Here is a 27,749-nt window from a genome sequence, read left to right on the forward strand (position 1 = left end):
AAAAGATGCGCAAACATGGTTAGCCGAGTAGAAATGGGCGCCGTTTCAGGCTGACGTGGCTGACGTACCGTCAAGAGCAAAAGTTTACGGAACACAAGAACAGCAATTTTGGGTTATTTCTCTGCCGCACGGCAGCCCGGGGTATAATGGGCGGTATTTTTTCTATACTTTAGTAATTACACGACATCTCAAATGCATACCACAGCTTGTGGGCTGCTACCGGAAGAGAAATAACCTAAAATTGTCATTTTCGTATAGTCCGTAAGCTTCTGCTCATGGCTGTACGTGTTCAGTCTATGCCAGTCTGGAAACGAATAGCTAACGGCTGACAAAACAAGGCGCTACTATTCTTTTAGGGGTAGACAAGCACACTTGAAGCACTTTAATGCTAATTTCATCAATTCAACGCTCCATTTACGCGTGCTCGATATTTTTTTTTCTGTTGTCTTTTTAACGGTCAGTGCCGCACAAGGGATCGATTGGAGGTGCAGATGTTTCAACTAGTGCAGCATGCTATCAAACTAATAAAAAAATTGGCATACATAAATACAATAACAGCTCAAAAGCAGTGTTAAGCACGTGTACCCATCTACACGAAAGCCGCCTATTGCTCTCGCATGTGTTTACTGCGAGCAACGCCCTGCAGCTGCTTACCGGTGTGTGCTATCGGCGTACTTTAGTTATGCAGTGGAAACGGCGAATATTCAAGCCTCCTGGCATGCAACATCCGTCACGGTGCAGCAAAAATTGCGCTGGAAGTAGCACATGTACACGCGTTCATTGACTCGAATGCATGTCGACCTCGCCGTCTCATTTAACTCTGAAGAAAAAAAAATTCAAGTCTCGTCAAAGTAACCTCTTTAAAATTCAAAACAATGAAAAAAAAATAGAAATCCCGAGCCATCTCCACTAACGTGAAACCTGCGGTGGGGCGAAGCATGCAGGGTATTTCAGTAAAATGTGCTGTTGGGCTAGTTGGTGCATTATGAATTACAAAAATTGCGCTAAATGGACAAATAGAGAATGCGCAACTCTTCCTTCCTTCCTTCCTTCCTTCCTTCCTCTGTTTGTCCATTTAGCGCGATTTTCGTAATTCATGCAGGGCATAAGTGTATTCTTGGCGTTCTTGCCCACGGAGATGAAACCGTTTGGGGGGGGGGGGGTAGAGGAATGCAGCTTGGCTGTATAAGTCTCGTGCCTTTGAAGCACGAAGCGTTCTAGCGCGAGACGTCGGAAAACAAGTGTCCCGGTGTGTTCTTTTAGTACGCCTTACGTTCTAGAGCGAGGCGTTGGAAAACGAGAGTCCCGGTGTTTTAGTACCGTGACTACATGGGACGCCGACAGCCCAAGCCCCTAAGGGGTTTCGCCCCTAAAGAGTACGTACAGTATAGTGATAACCAGGCAGTGAACGCATCGCGACGGCAACAAATTGTATAAAAAAAAACGCCGGGCCTGCACGGTACTTTATGGCATGCCTTGCAACTCGAATGATCCGGCACATTTTATCATGACGTCTACAGCACCAAACATGCTCAGCAGGCTTATGTCTGTAGACAACTGCGTTGTTGTTACCCCACTACATTACTTCTACAGTATACAACGACACAAAACAATTATACCAAATTCTAATGGGCGTTTAACAGACAGAGACTACACCGCAGACGAAATGGCCCCGGCTTATTTCCCACCACGTTCGCTTCTGTTTCTCGGCCCCGTTAAAAACGCATTCACCGCGGCTGGGAATCGATCGAGCCCGCGAAACCGCACGTAGCAACAGAGGGCCTCGCATACGCACCGGCGCGGAGGAAAAATAAACTTTTCAGCGAGCTGTCGCACAGGCCCTTCGCGACAACTATGCGAGAAAACTTGATTAAAACTTTTCGCTAGCTGATTCATTTACAACTAAGCTAAAAATAGCCAGTTCATATTCAACAAACAGGTAAACTTGTTACGGCAACGTACAGAATGTGCATGGCATTCGCATTATACTACATGCTACTAGCCCTTCCTGTTCCAACTGTCCCACTGACTACGCTGATTTGCCACATTACCTGTTCTACTGCCCGATGGCCCTGAAATGGAAGAAGAACAGCGCCGACTGGTCGCCCAGACGGGTCGAAACGCTCGGCTTGTAGTTTTGTCCGACTAAAAAGCCTTTTCTACTGCTACTGTACTGGTCTCCCCATGGGTTGTTTGTCACTTCGCTCTCGCTCTATACAAACGGCTAGCCTCCTGTATAGCTCAGTTGGTAGAAAGGCTGCTCTGGATGAGCGGTGGACCCCGGTTCGAATCCTGGACAAGGACGAATTTCTCTTCAACTGCGAAGTTGAAAGCTGTACAGCTTTCCTTTGTACCCGTGCGGCCGCATTTCAGGCGGATGTCAAATTCTCCTTCGCGGTGAATCGGCAGGATAGCGCGCGGGGTCGACAGACCAACAAAGGATAGCGGTAAATGCACTCTGTCGGGAGCAGGAGCCGAGCTGCCCGCGGCGTCGATCAGCCGAGACGGGACGGTGCGGCTGTCAGCCGAGGGGCGCGGTGATATATGCGCTCTGTCACACGTGGGAAAAAGACGTGTGACGAGCGGGCTGCACCCCCTTCCCGTTCGAGAACACAGAATTGGCACTGAAGGCGTGTTTCGCTAATTTTAACCGAACTAAATCAGAGTGCAAGGGCGGAAAAATCAAAGCCTGTAAGGTGGCGACAAACGACGTGAAGCCAACAAGCAGATTGGGGCAAGGAAAAAAAAAACCAACAATAAAGAGAACGCGAAGCTTACATCGCTCAACACAAGCGTTTCCAACTCCGTGAACAAGGCATCATGCGGAGTGGACAAGCGCCCTATACGCGGCTGTCTTTCGATTTTTATTGCTTTCTTTTTGCCCGCAAAGAGGGAGCTCTGCACTTTTTTCTGTTATGTACTCTGCTAGGTGCGACCAGGAAAGTGTCGCCGCACGTAATACGCTCTGACGACAAGTACGGACACAAGGCACAAAGCGGCCAGACAGTTGCGTCGGCCTGTCTCGCCGTCCTGGCCTCCCATTTGTACTAGTACAACACAGTTGTTTGTCTGCAATATATAACAAAAAAAGAAGACAAATGTGCAGGCAGTTAGACAATAAGCTTCAAAGCGATGTCCCTATAGAATCGCGCTGCTGCGATATTTGTATACCCCCTTCGGTGGCTCAGTGGCTAAGGCGTCGTGCATCTCGAGCCCCTTGCAAGGACGAGGGTTTGATCCCGCACGCGGTGTCTGCTTTTCTGGCAGCAGCGAAAAGCAAAAACGCCCGTGTGTTCGAGATTTCGGCGCACGTTAAAGATCCCCAGGTGGTCAAAATTAATCCGGAGAACCACCACTACGGCGCACCTCATAGCCCAGGTGTAGCTTCGACGCGCGGAACCCCACAATCAATCAATCAATCAATCAATCAATCAATCAATCAATCAATCAATCAATCAATCAATCAATCAATCACCCGCCGCGGTGGCTCAGTGGCTAAGGCGTTGCGCTGCTGAGCACGAGGTCGCGGGTTCGATTCCCGGCCGCGGCGGTCGCTTTTCTGGTGGAGGCGAAAAGCAAAAACGCCCGTGTGTACGAGATTTCGGCGCACGATAAAGATCCCCAGGTGGTCAAAATTAATCCGGAGCCCTCCACTACGGCGCGCCTCATCGCCTGCGTTGCGTCGGCGCGTTAAACCCTACAATCAATCAATCAATCAATCAATCAATCAATCAATCAATCAATCAATCAATCAATCAATCAATCAACAAAATTGGTATAAAGGCGGCGCCCCAAGAACATGGCTATATTATTAGCCCCCCCACCAACAACAAGGCCCATTACACAAATGTCGTGGTCATGCAAACAAAATGGTTTTCGGTGAGGAGGAGGTGTCGCTTTGTGTGTGTGTGGGGGCGTGGGGGGGGGGGGGATATTATCGCTCAACGAACTAACCCTTCTCCTTTCACCTCGTAAATTGATATACTCTTTTTGCGGTGCAGCCAACGCGCCAGTGACTCCAGAAAGCGACTCAAACGCAAAGAAAAAAAAATAATAATAAGACCAAGGCAAAAAATCTCCACAGGTCCGTTCCGCTCGCCGCAATCGCATAGTATAATGGAAACGGAAACCATGGATGAATTGATTCCGAGAATTCCGTATTCCCTTCTGCTTTCCCGCCACTCAAGCGACACGGCCGCGTGCGACCCTCGAAGGTGCAACGCCCACGTCTCGATCGATCGCGCACTTTCTGCGCCACAGTGTCCCAATCTCGTCATTGTTACCATTTCGGTGCCGTCTACTATTTCCGTCCACGCCGTAGTAGTTCGCCGCCCTGCACGCAGGGGCGCATATATTATTTGCGCCCACGCACAGGAGCTCCAGCTGTTCCTGGACCGCCTTGATATGAAAAGGCTGTGGGGATGTATGTCAGTTGCCGCGACCATTTTTATCGACTGAAGTACTCGGATGTTTATCACGCATAAGAAATCGACAAGAAGTTTGCTATATCATTCGGAGGCCGCGATGTATCAACGCATCGATAGCTTTGGAAACCAGAGCTCAAGCGGACAATAAAGGATGATGATGATGATGATGATGATGTTTGGAGTTTAATGGCGCAAGGCCGACTAAGGGCAAAGAGCGCCAAACAATAAACAATAAAGGAACAAATAGATAGATACGCGTTATGTGCTATGTACTAAAATGAAACCACGGCATGAACTGTCCCTTACAAAGCCGTCCAGTGCATAAAATGTGAATACGAACCATCAGACTGAGCAAGCCAGCGAGCGAGACAGCAAGTAAAGTACGTGGTAAGTAAAGTGTGTGAGTAATTAAGCAAAGTATGTAAATTTAAGTAAAGAAGTATGTCAGTAAATTGAGAAAACGAGAAAGCGGGGAAGAAGGGATTCCTAACATGACGCGTGAAGATTTTATTCATATTTGGCCAATCCCCCGAATGAGTACCTGACATGTATGTGTTGCTGCGACGACCGTCCAAACGCGCCTATGAACCGACTGACCGACAGCCTCGATGCCGATCCTAGCATGGGCATGTTCCACAAGTGAGTACGGGCCTGTTAAATGTTTTTAACCCTTTTTTTTTACATATCTTGCAACGAACTCTATTTTTCGCGTTTATGGCCTCAGCTGAAGCAAATCCCACGAACCACAAGTAACTATTATCGCGTCCTGAACAACACCGCGTACTGGACTTCGTGTTGACACAAAACGTGCGCGATAAGACTTTCAAGTTTCACTTCCTTGTTGGCAGAGAAATTGCCACCGAGTGGTTCAGGTTCCCGCCTCGAAACTCGTTATAACGAAGTCGCTTTATCCGAATCCTCGCTTCAGGCGAAGCTTTTTTAACAGTCCTAACTGCAGTACAGGCCGTAAGAGCAAGTATATCTCCACCTTTATCGAATTACCGCTTATAAGAAAGTCAGTTTCTTTTCCGTGGGCTTCGTTAAAGCGAGGGTTTGGTGCAAGTATAAACAGCAGGTTCAGACTAATCGCTTGTGCCTTTATGTCTAGCCACCCACCGCGGAGGCTTAGTGGTTATGGCGTTGTGCTGCTGAACCCAAGTACGCAGGTTCGATCCCGACCGCGGTGGCTGCTTTTCTGGTGGAAGCGGAAAACGAAAACGCTCGCGTGCTCGAGTTTTCGGCGCACGTTATAAAGATTCCCCAGGTGGTCAAAAATAATCCGAAGGCCTCCACTACGGCCCGCTTCACAGCCTACGTGCCGCTTCGGCGCGTTAAACCTCACAATCAATCAATCAATCAATTCGTGTCTCGCCAGTTTCCCCATCACATTGCACGTCAGTTCATGTTCACGTTTATGAGCAACTTTGCAACGTAGCACTTTGAGCAAGGTACCATACAAGGTGTCCACAGTAGAACCCAAACATGGCCGGGGAAGCGATGCTTGCTCCAAAAATTCGTAGCACTTAAAATATATCGCTTTCCAATTTGCGTGTTAACATCTAAATCACGTGCTTAACTGAGCTCTGATCAGATTAAATGATAACCAAGACCAGCTTTCTCATCTGTTACCAGCTATAATACGTGCCGTCACTGTACAGCGCGCTTCACTGCACATCACATGGCAGGAGGCCCTTAGTACACGAGATGCTATCGTCTCCCCCTCATCCGATTGCGACCCGGGCAGCGCAGGAAATTGGAGAAGGCGAGGCGATGTAACCAGAGATTCGAGGGACGACCCCTGATAATTCCCACAGTCTCAAATTTCCGGCGACGTCAAGCTAGTGACGCACGAATAGTTTCCAGTATTTTTCCCACAAACACTCGAAGTGAACCTCCACCACGTGGCGACCGGTAACTTACACTGTGTTGCTGAGGGGCAAAAACTAAACAAAATTTGAGTGTTTTTTTTTTTTTTTTGTCCCCCGCTACTTCGCTAAGAGAGAGACTAACAACGGGAGTTTTGAACTGCACGGTCAATGGGGCGATAAAACCAAGCAGTCTACGGAACTTACCTCAGAGGTTGCGCCTGTTCTCAACGGCTGGCCGCTCACTTGGGCAAGCAATCACGTGCGTGTATATTTTTAGAGGTGGCGGAAGAAAAAGAACGGACGCTCCCCGCACACGCTGGCCGCGAACAAACAAAACTCAAGGGCGCCGCCGCACGAGTCTTCCTGCACAACTTCGCACGTCGCCGTCCGCCGAGAAGAATCCGTGTTCGTTTCGACGGGATCGCCTCCTTCAAACAGGGTCGCACGCAGCGCTCAACAGGACAGCACCGCGACAGCTACGTTGACAGAGTCGGCAACTGTAAACCGTTCGCGAACGAAGAACGTGGGTGGGTGAGCCGGAGGAGAGAACCTCGCGGGTCTTTTCTTTTTCGGCCACAAAAAACCCGCCGGTGCCCGGAGAAGAGGCGAGGGAGGAAAGAGGAGCAGTTGGTTCACTCGCGAGGGCCTGGCGCGCGCGGTCACGAACTTGCCGCCGAGACTTGGCCGACGGGTGCGCCGGTGCCGAGCGCTGGGAACCGAGTGGCCGCCGACGCCGCCGCCGGTAGCCCCTTCTCGCCGCCGGAGAGGGCAGCCGAGTGACACGGCGCTGCTGCCACGCGCTCCCGAAGGAAGAGGCCGGAAAAGGGGGGATGCGTGTAGCGGAGAGCGGGCCTCGCTTCATCCCGCATAATTCGACACGTCCAAACATACGCGCGGACCTTTTAACTAACCTGACGACAACTAAACTGAATCACTTTATTCGAGGTGTCATTGTTGTTTGGTCCCAAATGTAGGGAGAGAAAGCTATACCGCTACGAAGCCAGCTTTCCATCCAGAGGATTTTGTTATAATGAGGGACTGCTCTATTTCGGCAGTACTGTGGCCGCACATACCCGTTTTACCGCCATTTCGTTAGGGAGGCGTGCAGTTCAATTATCGACTGCAGCTACGGATGTCGGGAGGTCCGACCGTTCAGAATTCGTGACAATCAACAGGTGTCCCTGGCCGTCATTGATTATTAACCCAACCGCGCGGACATCCACCCCTCCTCGTGAAAACCGCTGGTGCTGTTACGAATCGGCCAGCGCCGCCGTACTTCCCCGCATCACTCATCGGCTGTGCGGCGAAGCCACTCGTGCGCCTTCGAAAACAGGCGCAATCATGTCGGTGCAAGTTGCGACAAAGCCGCGTCAGACGCTTTGCTCTCGGCAAAACTTCGGCGGCTGGCGGCGTGGCTCGTCTCCACGCTCTTAAAGGACACAGAGGCCCCGTCGATCGCAACGGAGTCCTCCTCTCCCCTCTCTCGGACTCAACGTGCCCGAGGCTATGAACGGCTTACGAACTCTGGAAAGAGTGTTGTGCGTGTTCCAGCCTGTTGCGTTTGACCGTTATCGCTTTTGGGTATAAATAGAGCTGCCCAAGCGTTGTAAACCATTCCTGTTAGAGCAGCGAATCGATGTTGTCGCTCTGCTCGAGTCCTGTATTGTAACCTCGCCCGTCGGGGCATTGTTCTTTGGCTTCGGCTCACCTCTCGCTATGAAGTAAACAGTTACGTTAGCCTACGGCTTCTGGACTTCTTCACGGCTGCAACAGCGGCTGGCCGCTCGCATCGTACACGCTACCACTCGTATGTCGGAGGCCACGGAGATCGGATCGGGTGCCCCCGCCCGGTCGCAACAGTGCCCAATCTCAACGTGCTAGCCACCCCTGTGTTTTTTTTTTTTTTGTTTTTTTTTTTGTAATCGGGGAAACGGGTTGGGCGCCTCGCGGTTTCAGCTGGGTTCACAAATGAGCAGCAAGAAATCCTTGCATAGGACAGATCTAAATTTGCAGGTGCAGGGAAGCCGGGATACCGATATATGAAGTATTTCGTTTGAGTGAAGAAAAAACTAGGATGTGTTAATGATGATTCCGACAGCTGCCAGAAATGGCAGACTGTTCGACAGCGGTACAGCTGTAAGGCTGCTGACTGTTCCCAATTTTGTCGCAGTAACCCTTTACTGAGTTCTGCTTGGGTTAAGAAACGGACAGGTGCTTGCGGGGTGCAAGCACCCTGCCGCACGAAGTCACGAGATTGCGCATCGTCAGTGAGCAGCAACAACTCTTCCATCTACGAAAATATCCCTGGTAGGGTGAGGGAGAACAAACTTTATTGCCCCCAGAACCTAGGTCCAGGTATTGCCCGGTAGCGAGGTCCCTTCTTACCGACGTCTTTGAGCACTGCACCTGGGAGAGGGGAGAATCTTACTCGAGGGGTGGGTTAGGGTTCGCCATTGTGCGAAAAGTTGGCATATTCTGATGCGAGAGGTTTCAGCTCCCGGCTGGACCGTAGCGTCTAAAGCAGACAGTCGCTCGCTAAGACTACGATTTTCGACACCGCAGCTTGTAAATAAACGTTTTGTACATTGGTACTTGTAAACACATTTTCTTTCTTTTTTTCTCAATTTCGCCGTCGTCAACGTCTGTGTCTTCCATTTCCGTCGCATCCACCGCTACCCAGTAGAGAGAAGAGTTTCTTCTCCAACAAACCAAACCGCAAAAACGTCAAGTTTGTTTTACTATTTCCTGAACGCCGACCCTAAACTGAGTAGAAATATGACTTCCATTCCTTCACCTCATTCGACTGAATCCGAAGTTAAGTGCCTTTCAAAAGGAAAAAAAAAAAAAGGGTAAACCACTTAAGGCCGCTTTCGCGATTTCGGTTTTTATTTTAATCTTTACTGTATACGACGGCAGGTGCACCCACACGACACCGTGCCAGCCAACAAAGTACGGATGCAGGGAAGTGTCGTGATATCGGTGCCACTAGTGACTGATGTAAGCGAACAGCGCCTAAATAAAATCCCAGAAACACCAGTGGCTGCTGCCCACGACGAAAGGCTCACCATCCGGCGTCAACGCGCCAGCAAGCGCATCCGCAAGCGGAGAGGCGGGCGAATGAAGAGGCCGAGAAGACAGGTAGTACTTATTGCCGGCGCGCGCCTCCTCTTCCGGCATCGCTTGGCGCACTCCTGTGTGGGAGGGAGGAGCACGCGGAACGACGGCGACACAGATACCGTTCCCAGCTCGGACACGCCGGCACACCGCGAAATCCGTTTGTGTGTACGTGGGCCCCCGTAGCTTTGCACAAGCCCGGCGCTGCTTCAGCGGGGAGGAGAGGCGGTGGGGTTGTCGCCGACGTGGTGCGATGCACTGCGCGCGCGGAGAGTAGAAACGCGTGTGCGGGGCCGACCCCGAAGCGGGTGCGAGGACATCTCGACTTCTGGAAGCGCCAAGAATTCGCGCACGGCTGCTGGATCTATCTTGGAGTTTCCGCCTGTCAGCGCACTGTCGATCTGTGGTTTAGTCATGCCAAAATATTTGTGTCCGACCATGCAACACTTTTTAGCTTTTTTTTTTTTTTGAAATACCAAATGCCTGCAGAACGTTTGCACCTTGCACCCAACACACCCAGTACTTAGATTAGAGGGTCGCAGAGTTCCTCGGCCGAAAATTACTGCTCTATGCTCATCAGATAACTTCGAAACTCGCTCAAAAGATTTTTCTCTCTTTCCTCGTCCTGACGTTCTCCGAATTACGTCACTGAGACCATGTAGCGGCTGTTGGCCGGTTTTCCTTCGGTTGCAGCAATGACCGCTTTTCAATAACTCTAAAAATTAAGCCAAACAAAGGGGGTTATCTGGTGCGACGAGCAAATCACGCAGTGCCGCTCGGTGCTGGCGATAACTGTAGCTTTCGCAGTGCTTCCAGACGCGAAGGAAAGAGTGAAAGCGTTTATCGAAAGTGTTGCAGGGTCCATTCAACGCTTAAAATCTGGTCTCTTACAGGCAGAATTTTTATCAGAAACTACTACTTCGTATGCATTGCACCTTTCATTTAGGCACGGATTACACTGGAGGCTTGCAGTGCATTTAGGCTATTCACTTGAATTTCTGTTTGATCGCAACACCATTATCCACGTAAACGCAATTCGTGACAGGTATCGGCATAGCCGTTTTGTTTGTTCAGAACAAGTTTGTTGAGAGCGCGAACATTAATTATCCGCGTTTATACTACCACGGGAGTTGGAGCGTTTATTTTTCTTACATGTAAGTTGCCCCGCTCCCTATCCACCGCAGTTTACTCTTTCGCGAAGTAAGAACGTAGCCATGAGTGTGAAACGTGTATCGGAACCTCGGAAAAAAAAAAAAAAAGTCTTGTATCCATCTGGATACTTCGCTGCAAATGTTGTCGAAAAACGCTTATTCGGTTGAGTCTGTGCCGCCTCTGCCACATAATACCATCTTCTCTCTCCCCCTCCAATTCTTCACGCTCTTCCCTACACCTCACGCTTTCTCCGATGACTAATGCGAATGGAGGCGCCGCGTTCGCACTCCTCGCGCGCCATCTGATGGGTCCACTTGGAGCAGCTCGAGGCGGACATCTCATTTTATTAGTTGCTTTTATCCAGCCTCTTCTCTGCACTGTTGTTAACGTGGTGTTATCTTTTTCGTCTGAAACCATAAAAACCAATTCAATGTGTGCTTTTGATGAAAAGAACACTGGTACTCCCGATTATCTACATTTATCCGGCCTCAAACATGTTTGAGGTTTCGTTCCCGCCAAATAATGTCGTAGTTTGGAACAGTCATGTCTACATAGGGTTCGCGTTCAATCATTCCTTCACCTGTGCTTGTTTTACTGCGAAGCACTATACCTCTAACCAGCCAAGGAAATTTTAGTGTACGCGTCGGCAGAAAAATCTCAGGCTACTACCGGCTACACAAACAAACATCCCAGACTACTACTGGCTGCATCCAGGCTACAAAAACTACTGGCACCACAAGAGATCAAACTTGGGACGGAAAAGAAGCGGAGGGAGAGCCCGTCGTCTTGCGGAGTAAGCTACGCCCACACGTATAGATGGTATTCACTGAAAAGTTCAGCTATCGGTTTCTTCAGTTAGCAACACTGGAAACGGCCACGGACATGGCGCAGCTTGTGGCAGTGCACCCGCACGCCGCAGAAAAAAGAACACCGGCGTGCGTCGTCTACTCCGTTTCAACCCTGTTCTCAACGGGGGTGTCAACATAGATGTTATTAATCGCACTCACACTGGGGTTGAGGCATTACTTTGCGTTCGGTGCGGTAGAGTTTGGAACATTCAACACAGATCATGTGCTTAGCACGGACAAGTAGCGCCATCCCGCGGAGCACGACGTAACCAGTGACAGCGTACCCACATGGTTACCTGCATGCGTGCCTCGCCAGTGAATACAACGTATAGACGGGGAGACAGACGGTGGTTTGGATTCAACGACTGGGGAGAGAGAGGGCGCTTTCTGGAGGCGACACATGAACCAAGAGTGAGGGGGAGGCAGTGACGCCATAGCCGCGCGCGTGCCGCCCTCCTCCTAACCCTTCAAAAGAAGCTCCTCAGTTTTTTTTTCTGTCGACGCTGCTGCGTTCGCGACTCCGCCCCACGAATCCCAGGTAACGGCCGGCAGTGTCTGTGGTCTCACTTTTTGTAGAGCCACGTGTGTGAATTCACGTTACGCCGCATGGGTTATCGTTGTAAGTGCACGTCGTTTACAGCTTTCCAGTCGTTTACAGCTTTCCAGTCCAACCGCCTCCACAGCGTGGATTGAAACCATTTTTTTTTTTGCCGGGCGGTTGAATCGCGTGGCAGGCATACAGACAAAACAAAAATTTCGTGTTTAGGTAGCTCAGGAAAGACTGTCATTTTAAAAAAGAAAGAGGTAGGTGCCCTCTTCTCAGTTCAGAAAGGCCACGTACTGTCGCCGCCTGGTGTTCTTGACCTTCAGGCCCCGGGCTCGCCCGTTTGCACTGCCACTGCACCGGGGATGAGAAAAGAAGGGCATACCCGCACGAGGTGGTATGTGGTGCAGGAAGTCTCACAAGGGCGGTGAGGGGGGATTAGAGTTATTGGGCGGGAGAGATAGAGTATATGTTGGGGGTGTGGAATTAAGTTTCGGTTTGCACTCTACGCCAAAGCCGGGCGATCGTGAGAATTTTGAGACCGGTGAGTTGGGGACAGTGGAGGCGGTTGCGTCGGTAGTGGTATCCGTGTGGCAAAAAAAACTGTGATTGATTTCTCTGTCATAGGAATCGGTAAAACACGAAAGTGAAAAGTGCAGCTAAATCTGCAGCTCAGCATGATTTGCGTGTCGGCGGCTGTCTTGTGGGTGTGCTTGGCGAGCGGCGTCCTGCTGGCGGGTCGCTTCGGCAAAGGTGCACTAGCGTAATTTCCGTGACGGATATGACATCAGTGGAATCATGGTGTATCGCTTCATAAAACACGTTCGTGTTAAAATATAAAACCCGAAAACGAACCTTAAGTATTACGTACTCTTTAGTACTAGAGGTTGCTTCCCCGCAAGAGGACCCTCAGTGCAGGGGTGCATCCTTTACAGGCCGCTTTCTCGGTTGTACTGGCGTAACTTCCGTGACGGATATGACATCAGGGAAATCTTCGTGTATCCAGGAATAAAACACTTCCGCGTTAAAAAGGAACGGGTGGCATCTTTTTGTTTCGTTCTTCATTGCGTGGTATATTTTTTTATAGTGCCCCGGAGCCCCATCATTCGCGCACAGTTGCCTACCATTTTTACTTCGCTTCGAAGAAAGAAAATAAATAAAGGAGAACGACAGCTTTGCCTTTCGCGATTGACACCATATTACCTCATTCGGCGGTAACTTGCGAATCTGCCAGGTTGAACAAATATACCGGGTGGGAACAACAGCGGGCTCGGAACTCGTGGCACAAGGCTGCGCCTATATACTTTTTTCGGACAAACATCGCGTGTCTATAGTCCGGGAAGCGACGCCAGCTGACGGAGCAACGACAGGCCGAGCCGAAAAGGAGCCCGGCGCGACGCCGAGGCAACAGGCCCACAAAAGGACCCTTGTGCGAGAGTCGCGCGTGAGAGACGAACGCCCCGTAAATTCTGCAACGCGCCCACTTGTGCACGTTAGTCAGTTGCAGCCATAGTGTGCACACACGCGACAACAGGATGTCGCTCCGAAGTGGGGGAAACGCGCAGCTGGTGTTTGTCTCTTCTATTACGAACAGTGAGTTCCGTCCGGCGAGTGACGAGTCTCCGGTCTTGCAGCGCCGTCAGCTTCAGCCTTGTTTTCTGATTATGCATTTTTTTGCCACTTCATATTCGCTATTGGGTAAGATGACGCCATTTGACGTCGCTTTGCGCGTCTCAGTAGTGTGAGGCCTCAGTCGTTACACTCGTCGACGCCAGTGGTACGGCAACCATTTCTCGGTTGCTGTCATCCAACCTGAAGGTTAAGCGGCAGTAAGTATAAAGGATCACCGCCTATCATGATTTAAGAGCTATATCGTTTATACAGTTCACTGTAGGCAATCTCGTGGTTCAGCTTCACCACAATGCATTAGACTAACCAACCCGCGTGAGAACACAGAGGAAAGGACACCTCCCTTGAGGGTTCCACTAAAATGTTTAATGCGGCGCACGTTACATAAAAGGTCGTTTCTTGTTGAGAACATGGGACGAGCATGCAAGAACTGATTTACGTCCTTATCATTTCCTCGAGAAGTGAACACCAAGGAAATGAATCGCGAAACCTCTTAAAGAGTCATTCCTAAGTGAGCGCTGCTCGGAGAAGTACTACACCCCGGAAACGGGAGGAAGAAAGCTTCATGCGCGCGATTAAGCCTCTGGTGATGTTTCCAGCACCGTTAAGCATCAAACATGAACGATCTTGGGACGCCTGATTACTCCACATCGAGAGAACTATATATTTCTTGGCCTAAAGACATTACAAACTTTATTTTGGTGTGGAGCTGCACACGGCCGCAAAGCAGAGAGGCCGGTGGGCAGAAGATACCCCATTCAGTAGTAACACGACTTTAATGGCACTGTTGGTGCTCATACATTTCGTTAGTGCGCCAACACGGACATCGCGAGAACCAGATGCATCTCTGTACGCATGAGTGCGCTATTACCATACAGTCCCACTGCTGAATTATCGTGCGATATGCGCTCCTTATGCGGGTTATAAATGACGTAGTTAATGATATAAAACATATACACCATAATATCACCTGTGCGCATGTACAGTCATGGACAAATGAAACGCAAACAAGAAAATATGAACCAGAGCACACCAACAAAACGCGCACCCCCCCCCCCCCCCCCCCCCCCCCCCCCCCGTCTAATTCGACGACGGTGGTTGAACGCGAAGCTTTCTCGTGATGGATTCTTTGGTTGGCCAATCCCACTCTGCGAGTATGCACCACTCTGGAGGTACGCACCCGTTTTCTGGAATGCTAACAGCAACTTGTGCACTCCGTAGGCCTAACGTTTGGGTTTGGGGTGTACAGCGCGAATCGGTACCTTCTGCCAGCGTTCGCTTCGACCGTGTCGAAACAGAGCAATAGCATAGACGCCGCGGTTTCATAATACGAGGGACCCAGGTTGGATTCCGGCCACAGAAGCGTTCTTTTCTTTCCCTTCCTTCACGATCATTCATCATCATCGTCAGAGAAAGTTGGCTTTCCTGCAGGGTGTATTGGCGTACAACGGAATCAGTGAGGACACTTGTGGTCTCTCTACCTCGCAATATGCATAACGCTAGCTTTGAACAAGGCAGGCATTCATGCACACCGCGAGGAACCACCGTGGGTTCGAGCTAGTTGAGCACGCTCACGATACTGAAACGCCGTCGCACCAACTTAACACCGCCTCTGTTGGGCAGGTGGAGAAGGGGCGACCAAGGAATATGCCCAGGGTACGGAGGGAAGACGTTTATTTTATACTAACATTCTAGTCACATATTTTACAGTCCCAATTACACAATTTACAGTACAGGTACGTACTTCCCGTTAGGTGAAAGGGGCGATGGGGCGCCACGCGCAAGTGCGCACGTTTCGTCGGCGCAGAGCCAGTGGGCTCTTCTGTCAGGGCAAATTCCGGGGTGCACGCACGTTGTGCGCGCGCGCATCGCCGTGCTGGCCAGATCGGCTCGCAGCAGCGAGGGAGACGGGGCCCATTCGCTCACAGGCGCGTACTGCACGGCGTGATCGTCGAGTGGTAGGTACGGCCTTACTATATGCAAGCGTAGGGGCAACAGGAGCAGCCTTAGGCACGGGCCGCAGCCGGAAGGGCTGGTGAGCTTTCGCCGGCGCAAGAGAGTTGCAGCCGGCTGGTAAAGAAAGCGTCACATACCTTCGGCCAACGCCTTCGGCGTCCTGGAAGCGTCTCCCCGAACGGACCCCCGCGCAGGGCGCGCGTTCGCCTCCCGGCGAGAGTCGGGTTCGGGCCTCGTTCAAACGGACCAATGAGGTGAGGTTAGCTCCGCTACCAGGGCGGAGCGCCCGCTGCGTGACAGTGTTTTATCGCCGCAACGGTCTCTGCAGGCTTCACCTCACGCAAGAGTTTGAGAGACGGCTCGGCTCTACACAGAGGCGCCAAGACGAGCCGGAATTTCGGAGGAGAGAGGGGAAAAGCGCCGCGTGATGGCACAAACCCAGTGATCGCGCGATGGCTCGTCCGCTAGGATCCCCACACTCCCCTCTCCTTAAATGCCCTCGCCGGTCTGAGAAGAGTTGACCGGCCATCGCCCCGGCATGCAAAAGACGGCAAAGAGTAGAAAAAAAAATGCATGCACAGGGCAGTCCCAGTCCCCAGCCCATACAAAATATTTACAAACTACTACCAACACTACCCCCCTCCAGCACGAATGATACACACAGGAAAACTACACGCGACACTGAGCTACATATTACATAGTAATGGGTTACACATGCAAACACAAAATGAAGCTATTGAAATATACAATTACAATGAACGCGACACTATGATAATAACAATAATGGTAATAATAGTATATACATGCAGGACGATACTATGCTACATAGGATTACAAGAAAAAAGAAACACGCACTACGACAATAAAGAATTAGGACAAAAGAGACGGCACAGGCATGCTATACAAACTACGCTGCGGTGCGAAAATAATATTTGCAAAAAAAAATTCGGGAGACACCTTTCCGCGGGGCTTGTGCAAAGTTCGGCGGTTGGGAGCACAAAAGTTTTTCTGGGAAACGTCCGTAATGGTCAGTCAAGGAGGGAAGACGGTGGGCACCAGTGCCGGAACGACCTCACCGTTGCGCGAGATAGCAGCTCCACGAGGGGGGTACCAGCCAGGAGGACATGCGGCTGGAGCAGCCAGCCGACAGGTATGATGACCGCGAGGGCGCTGCTCAGTTGTAGACCCCGCGTGGCACTCGATGGGTGCCCGCCAAGGAGCGACCTGCGCTGGTGGTCGCCGCTGCTCTGCCTGAGCGAGGCAGCATCCGGACGACAGTTGTTGAGCCCTGGTGCCCATGACGCATGGTGCGGTTCTGATGACACCACCATATTGTCCGCATCTGGAGAGGGCACCTATGCCGCAACTCGCAACTGGCCGCCAGTCCCGCCCTCGTCGGTGCAGCGCAGCCCGGCCACGTTCGCCAGCTGAAGGCGGTGCGCAGGGGGTACATGCCGTTGACCGCCGAGTCAGCACAACTGTTCAGGGCCCGGTCAAGATCACGGCGCGGGAAATCCCCTCCCCATCCGTCGGTTACTCTGCCCGCGGACCTTTAACCACACCGGCGAGGCACGACATGACGGAGGGCGCACTGGACGAAGCAGAAGCCACTCGCGGAATGCACCGTTGGGTTCGCTGAAGCCGGAAGAAGCACACACCAAACGCACTCACGAACGCCTCCACAACACGCGCGTCACAGTGTTCGTGCCACCGGGGCCAAGTCCCTTCGCAACAACGCGGTGCGCCCCACTCGTAGCGTACGCCCGGCCCGCGTTTTCCAGGAAAACACAACCTCCCGTTGGCATTGAGTATATGGTCCCCCAAAGTCTGGCCTGCTCTCCCAACTTCACACAGTTCACGCAACGGCCTCCAGTACGCGCTGCTCGCCCGAACACGGGGGCCGCGGACGGCCGAAATCCGACACCTTCAAAACAAGAACATAACTCTCGACCCTGGCTGCGCGCGAAAGCCAAAGACAGTCCTCGAAGGGCACTCCCGCGACCGACCCAGCCGCCGCTTTTCGGCATTCGCTCTTTCGTCAAGACTGCGCCTGAGTAAAAAAACAGAAGAGAAGAAAACTAGCCCTGCTCACTGCTAAAAGGGGCAAAAAAGAAAAGAAACGTACAAAGCACTTCGTCCCGCATGCGCAGACCAAGGGGTTCCTGTACCAAATAAATAACGTCAAAGCACTGGAAAAAGAAAACACTACATCGTGCACCGACAACACACACACATAAAAAAGAAAACAACCCTAACGCCTTCAACGAGGCTAACACACGAACCGTACCGAACCCAGAAACTAAGCAAACAAAATAGGTTCATGCTACCTCACGCGGTACAACGCTCAAAATACTAAGCGGAACACTTCCTCACCCTGTGCATTAAACCAGTGCTCTAAACAACAACAAAACAAATTAGGACAAGATACATTATGTGCAGTCATCAACGCCCAAATGGGGACACACTAATACAGACAGTGCCACGTAACATGCACACTCTTACAAACCGAGTAAAAAGAGAACACATGCGCTTACAGCTTTGCTGGAGGGGAGAGACAACTGACCACACAGATTGGGCTGGGGCGGCCGGGGCGGCCGCGCTGACTGAGACTGAGAGAAGTGAAGTCAGCACGGGGGTGAAAGCGCCTGCCGTTTAGTGTGCTATGATCACTGAGGTGACCTCTTCCTGAGATTGTACCGATGAGCCGGCCGAGAGCAGCCTGGATCAGCGGGGATGCCTCGTTATCACCGCGCAGAGCCACTGTGCTCTAGCGCCAAATGGTCAGCCCGTGACACCACGTAAGTAAAGCTCTGCTTGCTTCTGGGCAAAGGTCCCTTCAAGTCGCAAGCGACTACCTGCCAAGGACGCATACTGTCAAATGGCTTCACAATTCCAGGCGGCTTCCCACCGTGCGCCCTCGCCGTTTGACAGACATGGCAGGATCGGCAACAGCGAAAATGTCTCGCCTCGTCCCGGGCCAGGTCACGGAGCGACTCAGTTTACCAAAACTTTGGAGCCGCCTAAATGCCCGGCGAATGGTTCGTCATGAGCTTAGCGCAGCAGTGCGCAACTCAGACTTAGGGGGTTACCACACTGAATGGTTCAATTGCCTCATCATCGGTGGCTACGTAGTTAAGCACGAGTCCTTCACCGTCCAGCAGAAATGAGTCCCCCTGGGGCGTCGGCGACACACGCTGACTTCAGCCCCCCTCCCGCGCCTGCTACAAGACAAGTAGCATCTCGGCGCACGCCCGCAGCAGGACAAGCTGCGTCTCGGCGTCAAAAAAAAAAATCCAACTAAAAAAAATTGCCTCCCAGAGACCGTCGCAAATCCGGCGACAAAACGGGTCATTCTGCTGGCCGGCTACTAGCTCTTTTCGGCTCAATACAACCGCCTTGCAACGGGCATCGCTTCCCCCTGATTTTACAGCCGAGGCCCGTCCGCTTTCCCGCGGCATGGAGTTCGCGAAAAGCGCCTGCCCCTCTCTGCGGGGTGTCCGCGCGTCCTTTCTCAACTCTGGGTCCTCTTCCTCCCCTCAACGGCTGTCAATTTCGCCTCCTTTACGGGCACACGCTTTTGCGCCGCCGGCTAAAGTCACACTTGGACAATAAATCTCGATGGATTACGAAGCACGAGATAGCGCGTCAACTACCATGTTCGTGCTCTACTCTCAGGGGACGGCAACAAGCATATATCTCGCGTGCACTACTCCGAGTGGCGGCTGTGGCCTTTCTCCCGGAATACGTATACCGCCGCTCCAGTGGGGCGCGGTTGCACCGTCGCACTGCCCCGTGGGGCTGCGTTAACGAGGGGTGCACGCACACTCGCGTACGGAGGGGCAGTCGCCTCGTCCCCGTAGCAGCTACCGCTAGCGGATAAGCGTTAAGACTGATTCCGGTTGCGTACTCAGCTTAATTAGCGGCCAAAGGCTAATGAGCCAATGGCCCCACGTTGGGCGCCAGTTTGTGGTCTCTCTACCTCGCAATATGCATAACGCTAGCTTTGAACAAGGCAGGCATTCATGCACACCGCGAGGAACCACCGTGGGTTCGAGCTAGTTGAGCACGCTCACGATACTGAAACGCCGTCGCACCAACTTAACACCGCCTCTGTTGGGCAGGTGGAGAAGGGGCGACCAAGGAATATGCCCAGGGTACGGAGGGAAGACGTTTATTTTATACTAACATTCTAGTCACATATTTTACAGTCCCAATTACACAATTTACAGTACAGGTACGTACTTCCCGTTAGGTGAAAGGGGCGATGGGGCGCCACGCGCAAGTGCGCACGTTTCGTCGGCGCAGAGCCAGTGGGCTCTTCTGTCAGGGCAAATTCCGGGGTGCACGCACGTTGTGCGCGCGCGCATCGCCGTGCTGGCCAGATCGGCTCGCAGCAGCGAGGGAGACGGGGCCCATTCGCTCACAGGCGCGTACTGCACGGCGTGATCGTCGAGTGGTAGGTACGGCCTTACTATATGCAAGCGTAGGGGCAACAGGAGCAGCCTTAGGCACGGGCCGCAGCCGGAAGGGCTGGTGAGCTTTCGCCGGCGCAAGAGAGTTGCAGCCGGCTGGTAAAGAAAGCGTCACATACCTTCGGCCAACGCCTTCGGCGTCCTGGAAGCGTCTCCCCGAACGGACCCCCGCGCAGGGCGCGCGTTCGCCTCCCGGCGAGAGTCGGGTTCGGGCCTCGTTCAAACGGACCAATGAGGTGAGGTTAGCTCCGCTACCAGGGCGGAGCGCCCGCTGCGTGACAGTGTTTTATCGCCGCAACGGTCTCTGCAGGCTTCACCTCACGCAAGAGTTTGAGAGTCGGCTCGGCTCTACACAGAGGCGCCAAGACGAGCCGGAATTTCGGAGGAGAGAGGGGAAAAGCGCCGCGTGATGGCACAAACCCAGTGATCGCGCGATGGCTCGTCCGCTAGGATCCCCACACACTATAGCTTCGCTTTAATTTTAATAGCGCGATGACGCGTGGCTTAGTCACAAAATCAAATTTGGGAAATGTGGCTTTCCAGATAGAGCAAAAACTCGATCTAACAAAACCCGATCTTACGAATTTCCCGATCTAACGAACAAATTCGGATTCCCCCGCAAGTGGTTATACGGCTCAATTCTTTTATGAACTCGAACTAACGAAATAAACTCAGTGCAATTACCAATTTAACGAAGTATGTCGAGAAGCAGACACATTAAAAAAAGGAGCAATTTCCAATGTGGTGTTTCGTCAGAACGCCACGAAGATTATTGCGCCATGTCAGAAAAAAGAGAAACGATGCATCTACTTTCGTTATTTTCCCGGACTTGTACGAGATAAACTAAACAGTCCCGTGGCCGCAGACTATGCCGTTCCGGCAGCCCGCTTTCCAAAATCCTGAAGTGAAAGAACGCCATCATCCATGCCACTTCGCCCGGAATTACGTCGAAAGAAAAGAACCTCAAGACCACCGCGCACGAGAAGTGGAGCGAAGCCCTGTTTACGTGGTTCGAGGATATGAGACCCAAGAACGTTACCCTCGGCGGGGAAATGGTACAACAAAAAGCGCCGTTTCGCACGTCTGCTAGGGATGTGTGTGTGTGTGTGTGTGGGGGGGGGGGGGGGGGGGGGGGGGAGGGTGTGGAAGGGAGACGACTTCAGGGCAAGTTTCTGCTAGCTTATTATTTTCACCATGGACTTTTGGCGCATTGCTAAATTATCGGCAGGCGAGTGCGCGGCCACCGGAATAACGATATGTCATGGTAGCTGACGGGATGCGTCTCCCTTCAGACATCGAATTTATGGAGTCCACTGCTTCTAAAATGGCAGCCTTGATTTTACGAAGTTCTCAATATAACGAAATAATTCGCGGTTCCCGGCGACTTCGTTAGACCGGGTTTTAACTGTATACCATCGGCGCGCCGTCATTGGACCTCAACGAAGAGTATTTTTCGATTTTGCGTGTTCTGGTTCATATTTTTGTGTTCGCATTTCATTTGCCCATGAGTGTATATCTGACGCAAATACAATTCTAAACGTCCATCTGTTCCTTCGCCGCCTATAGGTAGCTATAGGTGCCCCCGGAATGAACCGATTTTGACGACTGCAGAGCGATTAACCATACACGCGTGGCAGGCCCAGGCCTGGCAATTTGGCGCCTGTCAAGCTCGTGAAGCCAAGCGTTTGCATGCGCGCGTATACGTACGTCCGTAGCGACAGGCGAAAGCACGCAGCCGGCAGAAAAAAACCGCGCGCAAGAGTAACTGCCACATGGCAGCACGCGCGCAAGAGTGCATACGCAGCCATTCCTCTTCTCGGAAGCGCCCCTTGCGAAAGCGAGAAAGCTGCTGGCGCAGAGGCGTCGTCGTTTCAATCCAGATAATAATAACGAGAGAAGCGCTGTCTCCGCAGAAAGACCCACGCGCTGCGGTCCCACGCGCTCTGCTGCTGCTGCTCGTTCATTTGCGCGGGAAAGAAACGGCGCACGTGTGGCACGCGCAACCCGCCGCCACCTGTGTCAGCTGTGCGGCTTCTTTCTCGACCGAAAAAAATCGGACCGCTCTCGTCGCTCCAGAAACGTGCACATATGTACGCGCGGGCGGGCGGGCGTGCGTGCGTGCGTTCGCACAAGGACAAAGACAACCCCACACGCTGCTCCCGCTGTTTCTGGTGTGCGTAGCCCCAGGAATCCAGGTTAGCCACTGCTTCGCCAACCGAAACAAAAACACGTGGAGGGAGAGAGAGGGTTGACTGACAGAGGCGCCTTTTCGAGTGGCGCTCGACGTTCCAGCGATACGCGCGCTTGGGTAGAGAAAAGGGAGACTTGGGTGGGTTTCACGCCGTTGGCTCCAGATTGCTGGTGTAAAAAGAAGGAAATCCAACCACCGTAGCCGCATTGCCGTGTCGTGTTGCGTAAGCTTACGACGAAATCGGCGCTTGTTTCTTTCATTTTCCCAGCCAACTCGATGGCGCAAAACTGAGCTCGCTGCACGGGTAAAGGATTACCTGAGTCGACTGAATGCGAACCCTGCCATTGACCGGCTTCAAAGATGTCGCGTAACTGGAAGCTTGCTTGCAGTAACGGTCGAAGAAAATAAGTTTAGCGCACGGCACAGAGGTGACACATGATACAGGTGAGAGGTATCAGCAAACTTTCTTTTTCTTGAGCGTAGGCGGCGGTCATCCCTAACGAAGACACATGAGTAACAGCCATTTTGTACTGAGCATTTGCGATTAATTTGGCTTTGCCGCACGGCGGTTATGCACACAAGCAAAAATTCGAGGGACCCTATCCTATGTCCCTGCCGCGTGCACTCGGATTACTTCGTCCTGTGAGTTGAGCAGCATCAATGAACGGAATTCTTTCTCAGCGCGTTCGGGACGATTGTCGCCCTCGAGCCCAAGTCCCGAGCTCCTTCCGTGAGGAAGACGAATATCCCGGTGTGTTCTATAACTGCGCGATCACCATCGAAATGAAGGGCCATTCGAAACATGAGGGTACGCTCACCGGGACGTTCGCTTTCCAACGTCTCGGGAGTTTTCGTTGACCGACGTGAAAAATACATGGAATCCTAGCCACATAAGCTTCGCTTAAAATGTAATGGATGGGATTGCGGGCGAGAAGTATGCATGTTTAATATCAGACTCGATGTAGCTTCTGAGTGTTCAAGTCGGTGGGATGCGGGCGTTGGAAGTAAGGGCGATGCACGGCAGTGACTCTCCGCACGTCGCCGGCGGCGCTAATCAGATAATGCGAAAAATGAGAATGCTGCCGCCCACCAGACTGTGCGTTTAGCACTTCACATTCGCATCGCTCACCTCCTCGTTCTAAATGTGACTTTCCTGGGATGCACTCATGAAATGCAAAAAAAGCGCCAATCATCGCCATAGTGCGGTCCGGACTCCGCGCACTGCATTCTCGGACCGGGTGGTTTTTGCAAGGCAGAATGTTCGGACGCTGCGCAATTGCCAAGAATAAATAAAGAAAAATTATCCGTGCATCTGCACTTCTAGCTTACCTCTTACTCCAGTCTAACAGAATTCCGCAAAGACCGTGCACCACAGCTTATCTTGATAACGTAAGTGGTCAGAACTGCGATACACTTCCGCAGTTACGTGCCGTCAACTAATTCATAGGGGCATGGATCGCGTTTCGTTCACCTAAAAAGTCATCTTTTTTATGATTTGCCGCTTCCTTCCTTCGATTACTATAATTCAAACTAACGGCAATGTCCAGTGAGATATGTTTATGCATTTTTTTGTAACTCCCTCACGAACATTCCGTGGGAAAGGTTGCTCACAAATGTGGCCGTTTTCGTTGCGACTTGTACGAACTTTTACTATCAGCACAATCTAAACTGTAGGTCCGAGCCGTAAATAGCGGTCGAAACTTTTTTTTCTGATAATTGCTCGCAGCTTTACCGTTATTTCCGCCATCGGAACAACATGCCTCCGAAAGATAAGTACAGTGTTTTGGACAGTATTCCGGAAGCTGGCTCAGAAGTATTCCAGCCTCTTCCGTGTTGCTGGATGGATGAATGAACGGCATGAGAAAGCTGCCACGTCAGAAACAACTCGTAATTCCTTCTTTACTAATGACTCCCGCGTTGACTGGCCTAACGTGAATTCCCACGGGCCAGTCCCAACGCTTCCACCACTTGTTATCTTTCGCCCTGTTTTTATGACTCTCCTCAAGTCATCTGTGCTGTCCTGGCACAAAACGATCTCGCCACGCGCAACCCAAGCCTCATTTACATTTTGTATGAATTATTTGCACCTGCAGGCGCGATTCCGGTTACACCTTCCTGCCCGCTGAATTCGTAACAGTTCTTATACTATAAATGACCCGCACGAACATACGTAAGTACAGACAGAGAAACAAAGGGGGAGAAGGGGTGGGAGGGAGGGGAAGAAAGCCTTCGCGGAGGTTATCACGCAATCCGAGACGCCTACCGTCGACAACAGACGCGCTAAGTGGGCATTTTAGGCGCTCCGAGCCTTTGTCTCACCGCCTCTTCTCTCATCGCGTGACTGGGGCTTCCCTTGGGGTCGTGCCCCAACCGGCTGCCTTTAGTTACCCCCTCAGACGCGCTCCGAGGTCAAAGGGTTAACGTCCGCCTGCTTCCGGTATGCGACCCCAGGGAGTAGTGGTGCGTCAACGTTGAATCTTGAGATATTGCAATGCGTCTCAAGGGCGCACGCCATATAAATAGTGGCTCACGTGCTTAAGGGGATCCGCGTTGCGGATTGTTGCCGGAAACACGTGAAACTTGGTTTATGACGCGTCCACAGCCCTGTCTCATTGTACGTGAATTAGTTAGTAACCCATTCTATGCGCATAGACTAGCTTGCATACGAATACGTAAGCGCGTTCATTAACATAACGCGTTTGGTTTAGCAAGAATAGCGGCCGTCTGGAAACTAACCTTAATCCCGTTTTCGAGTAGCGAACGCGTAGTCGGCGGATAGAGATAGTCATAATCGTTCCCCTTTGGGCCACTGATAAAAATATCCCTTGTATTTGTTTTAGGAAGTATGCGCAGTTAAATAATGACAATATTTACGGAGTCCGCTACCCCATGCGGCGTAACTGTACATCAGCAACCTCGCAAATCTGCCCAAGCATCATCATTTCAAACAAATTATGTCGGCAATAACAATGTAGATCGTCGAGCAAACGTGAAGCGCTCACGAGCTCAGCTAATCTACTGAAAGCGGGATCTAGACATTAGCAGCATCCCCCGGATCGGCATCATATTCCCTGGAGAGAGCTGCGGCTGTGTGCGGCATGCGTGCGCGCGTGCTTCACTGCGACAGCGGCAATAACAACTTACAATGAAACGATTGAGGGTTGGCTTTGCCGCACGACACGCACTTTGCCGCATAGCACGCGTATTTGCATTTACTTTGTGGCACAGCGCCTAGGGTTGGCTTTGCCGTACGAAACGCGCACCAAAATTACTTCACCGCATAGCACAAGCATTGACGTTGCGACACGGCGCCTAGGGTTGACTTTGCCGCACACACGCGCGCCTATATTACTTCACCGCACAGCACAAGCATTGGCGTTGTTGTGACGCAGCGCCTATGGTTGGCTTTGCCGCACGACACGCGTACCTAGATTACTTCACCGCACAGCACGAGCATTGGCTTTGTGACACGGCGCCGCAGCTATGCGATGAAGCCAGACACGCAAAAAATGGGTATACACTAAGCTGTGCGACGTCTCGGGTGCGTGAGGAAATTGAACATGACATTCCTATTTCTTCGCAGACGCAGGTAACACAGCAAAAATAAAAGACGCACATTTCCCTTGAATAAAAAATACTGCTGAAAATGTCCTATTTTATCACACAAGAAAAGCAACAGAGCAGCGTGCTACATTGCAAAAAAGACTGCGGGATGCGCCTGTCGCTTTGCGCTGTTGTGGTAATGCTCCCTTCAGGGATTTTCCCCCTTCTCCCGCCCCTCAAAGCGCCGCGCAAACCCGAGAACTCAGCATGCATTTGCGTGGCGCTACTGCGTCGCTTTGAGACTACGCCTCTTTTTTTCGAGAATTGGGCCCCTGCCCTCACAATTATATACACCCCCTATCGCAACTATTCGTCATTCGCGTACTTATAAGTCAAATCGATTAGCTACGTTGAGGCACAAGTACCATACATGTGATTAAGCAGCCCGTAAACATGCTCCTCAGCGTTAATTAATCAGTACAGTGTCGCTCGATGTATCAATACAGTGCCGCAACTGCACAAAATGTCAGCAAAATGTAGTGGTTGTACTAGGGCAACTAAATAAGGTAGCGCTTGTTGAGTGCCACATTCTGCAGCGGAAAGCACTTAGCGAAGAAACTTCACTGGCGAAATCGTTCGGAAGCAATGGCGTATTCTTCTTAGAGAACGGAGAATACAAAGCTAAGAAAAGAGAGGCAAAGCGGAGGGGGGGGGGTGTGAAAAGATTAATGGGAATCACCTCGGTATTAATTTCACAACAAACGCCGAAAAAAAATAAGTTGCTAAAATTTCGGAAGGTGCGCCGCCGGAACTATACCCATGAATCATATGGTGCATGGAACATCACTGAACTTCTAATGATTGCCACGTGTACGGACTGCATCTTGTAATATAGCTATAATTTGGTCAAACGATATTGACGGCAGGCAGGCATCGTGTTCTTGGAGGCTATGCAGTTTTTGAATGGGCGCAGCTGTATTAAAGTTTGTTCGCTGGATGGGTGAATTCATGAAATTGGGTTTTGTATATCCACAGTTTTCTTTGAATTTCCGATGAAGTTCGTCGCAGTACTGTCGGCAGCCAAAGTCCGATATAAAGATTATGCCAGTAACGATGGCGATGATTACCAGCGGCACCAGTCTGACAGCTTAAGAAAATAGCATTATCAACGAAGTTGCACGCAATAGCGAAGGGTTTTGGCCAACCGCCCGTATAAATAGTTAACTTATATCAAACGTCACCTTCGACCGTAGTACCCGCACGGCCCGCGGGACGTCGCTCGTCCTTGCTACGGACCGGCAAAGTTAGAAATTTGCCGTCAGAGCTTCTGAAGCTGGCCGTTAGACCATCAAACCAAGAATCAAGTATGGTCAAGTTCATTAACCGTGAGCTCAACGCGTTGTTATCTTCCCAGCCTTTTCTAGCATGACCAATCGTGCATCAGTTATTACAGCCGTTCATCGTGCCATTGCCACTATCATCATCATCGATCACGTTACCCGCGAGAAGGCGTCCATAATAGTTTATTAGAATTACAAGGATTATTTGTGATGGTAATTTAAGATTACTTGTGATGGTCTATATCGATTTATTACAATGACGCGACGTCCGCGCGATATAATCGCATTACGTTTGTGTAATCAACTGGTGAGTTTTAATGCTACATTCTTGTGCTTTTCACCGAGTGTGTTGGCCTTCCGGTATATGGCAAACTATTTTTTTCTAGCCGTTCTTTTTTTTCTTTTGATCAATTTGTCATTCGAACTGAGAAGTGTGGTGGGGAGGTAGGCGAGAGGAGGATGAACGGGGGGCGGTGGTGTTCTTTCTTCAATAGTTTTCCCCGAGCAAACGAAGTTTCAAAAAAATTTTAAAAACGTAGCCTTTTCAAAATCGCAAGTAATTACGCCCACATTTGTAAAACTTGGCTGCCTCGTGGCGGCATTCCAAGAAGTCTCAGAGCAACTAAAGGTTCCAGTAGATGTCGCGCTAGCAGGGGAACCATGAG

At 51.3% G+C, this 27,749-nt stretch overlaps 1 protein-coding gene across 4 annotated transcripts in view; it reads right to left on the reverse strand.

The window, feature by feature from the left end:
- Positions 1-27,749, reverse strand: part of Nemy (cytochrome b561 family member no extended memory) — a 152,449-nt gene that overhangs the window by 43,005 nt on the left and 81,695 nt on the right. For 2 of the 4 annotated variants that reach the window (XM_077700256.1, XM_077700255.1), the window contains exon 1: positions 6,500-7,032. The exons of the other annotated variants lie outside the window; for them this stretch is intronic. The gene's annotated coding sequence lies outside the window, so the exon portion shown is untranslated. Of the gene's footprint in view, positions 1-6,499; positions 7,033-27,749 lie in introns of those variants that run through there. 4 annotated transcript variants of the gene reach the window in all.

The sequence above is a fragment of the Haemaphysalis longicornis genome, unplaced genomic scaffold (genome assembly GCF_048455015.1).
Source record: "Haemaphysalis longicornis isolate Haplotype H1 unplaced genomic scaffold, Haemaphysalis longicornis Haplotype H1 scaffold_2, whole genome shotgun sequence".
NCBI lineage: Eukaryota > Metazoa > Arthropoda > Arachnida > Ixodida > Ixodidae > Haemaphysalis > Haemaphysalis longicornis.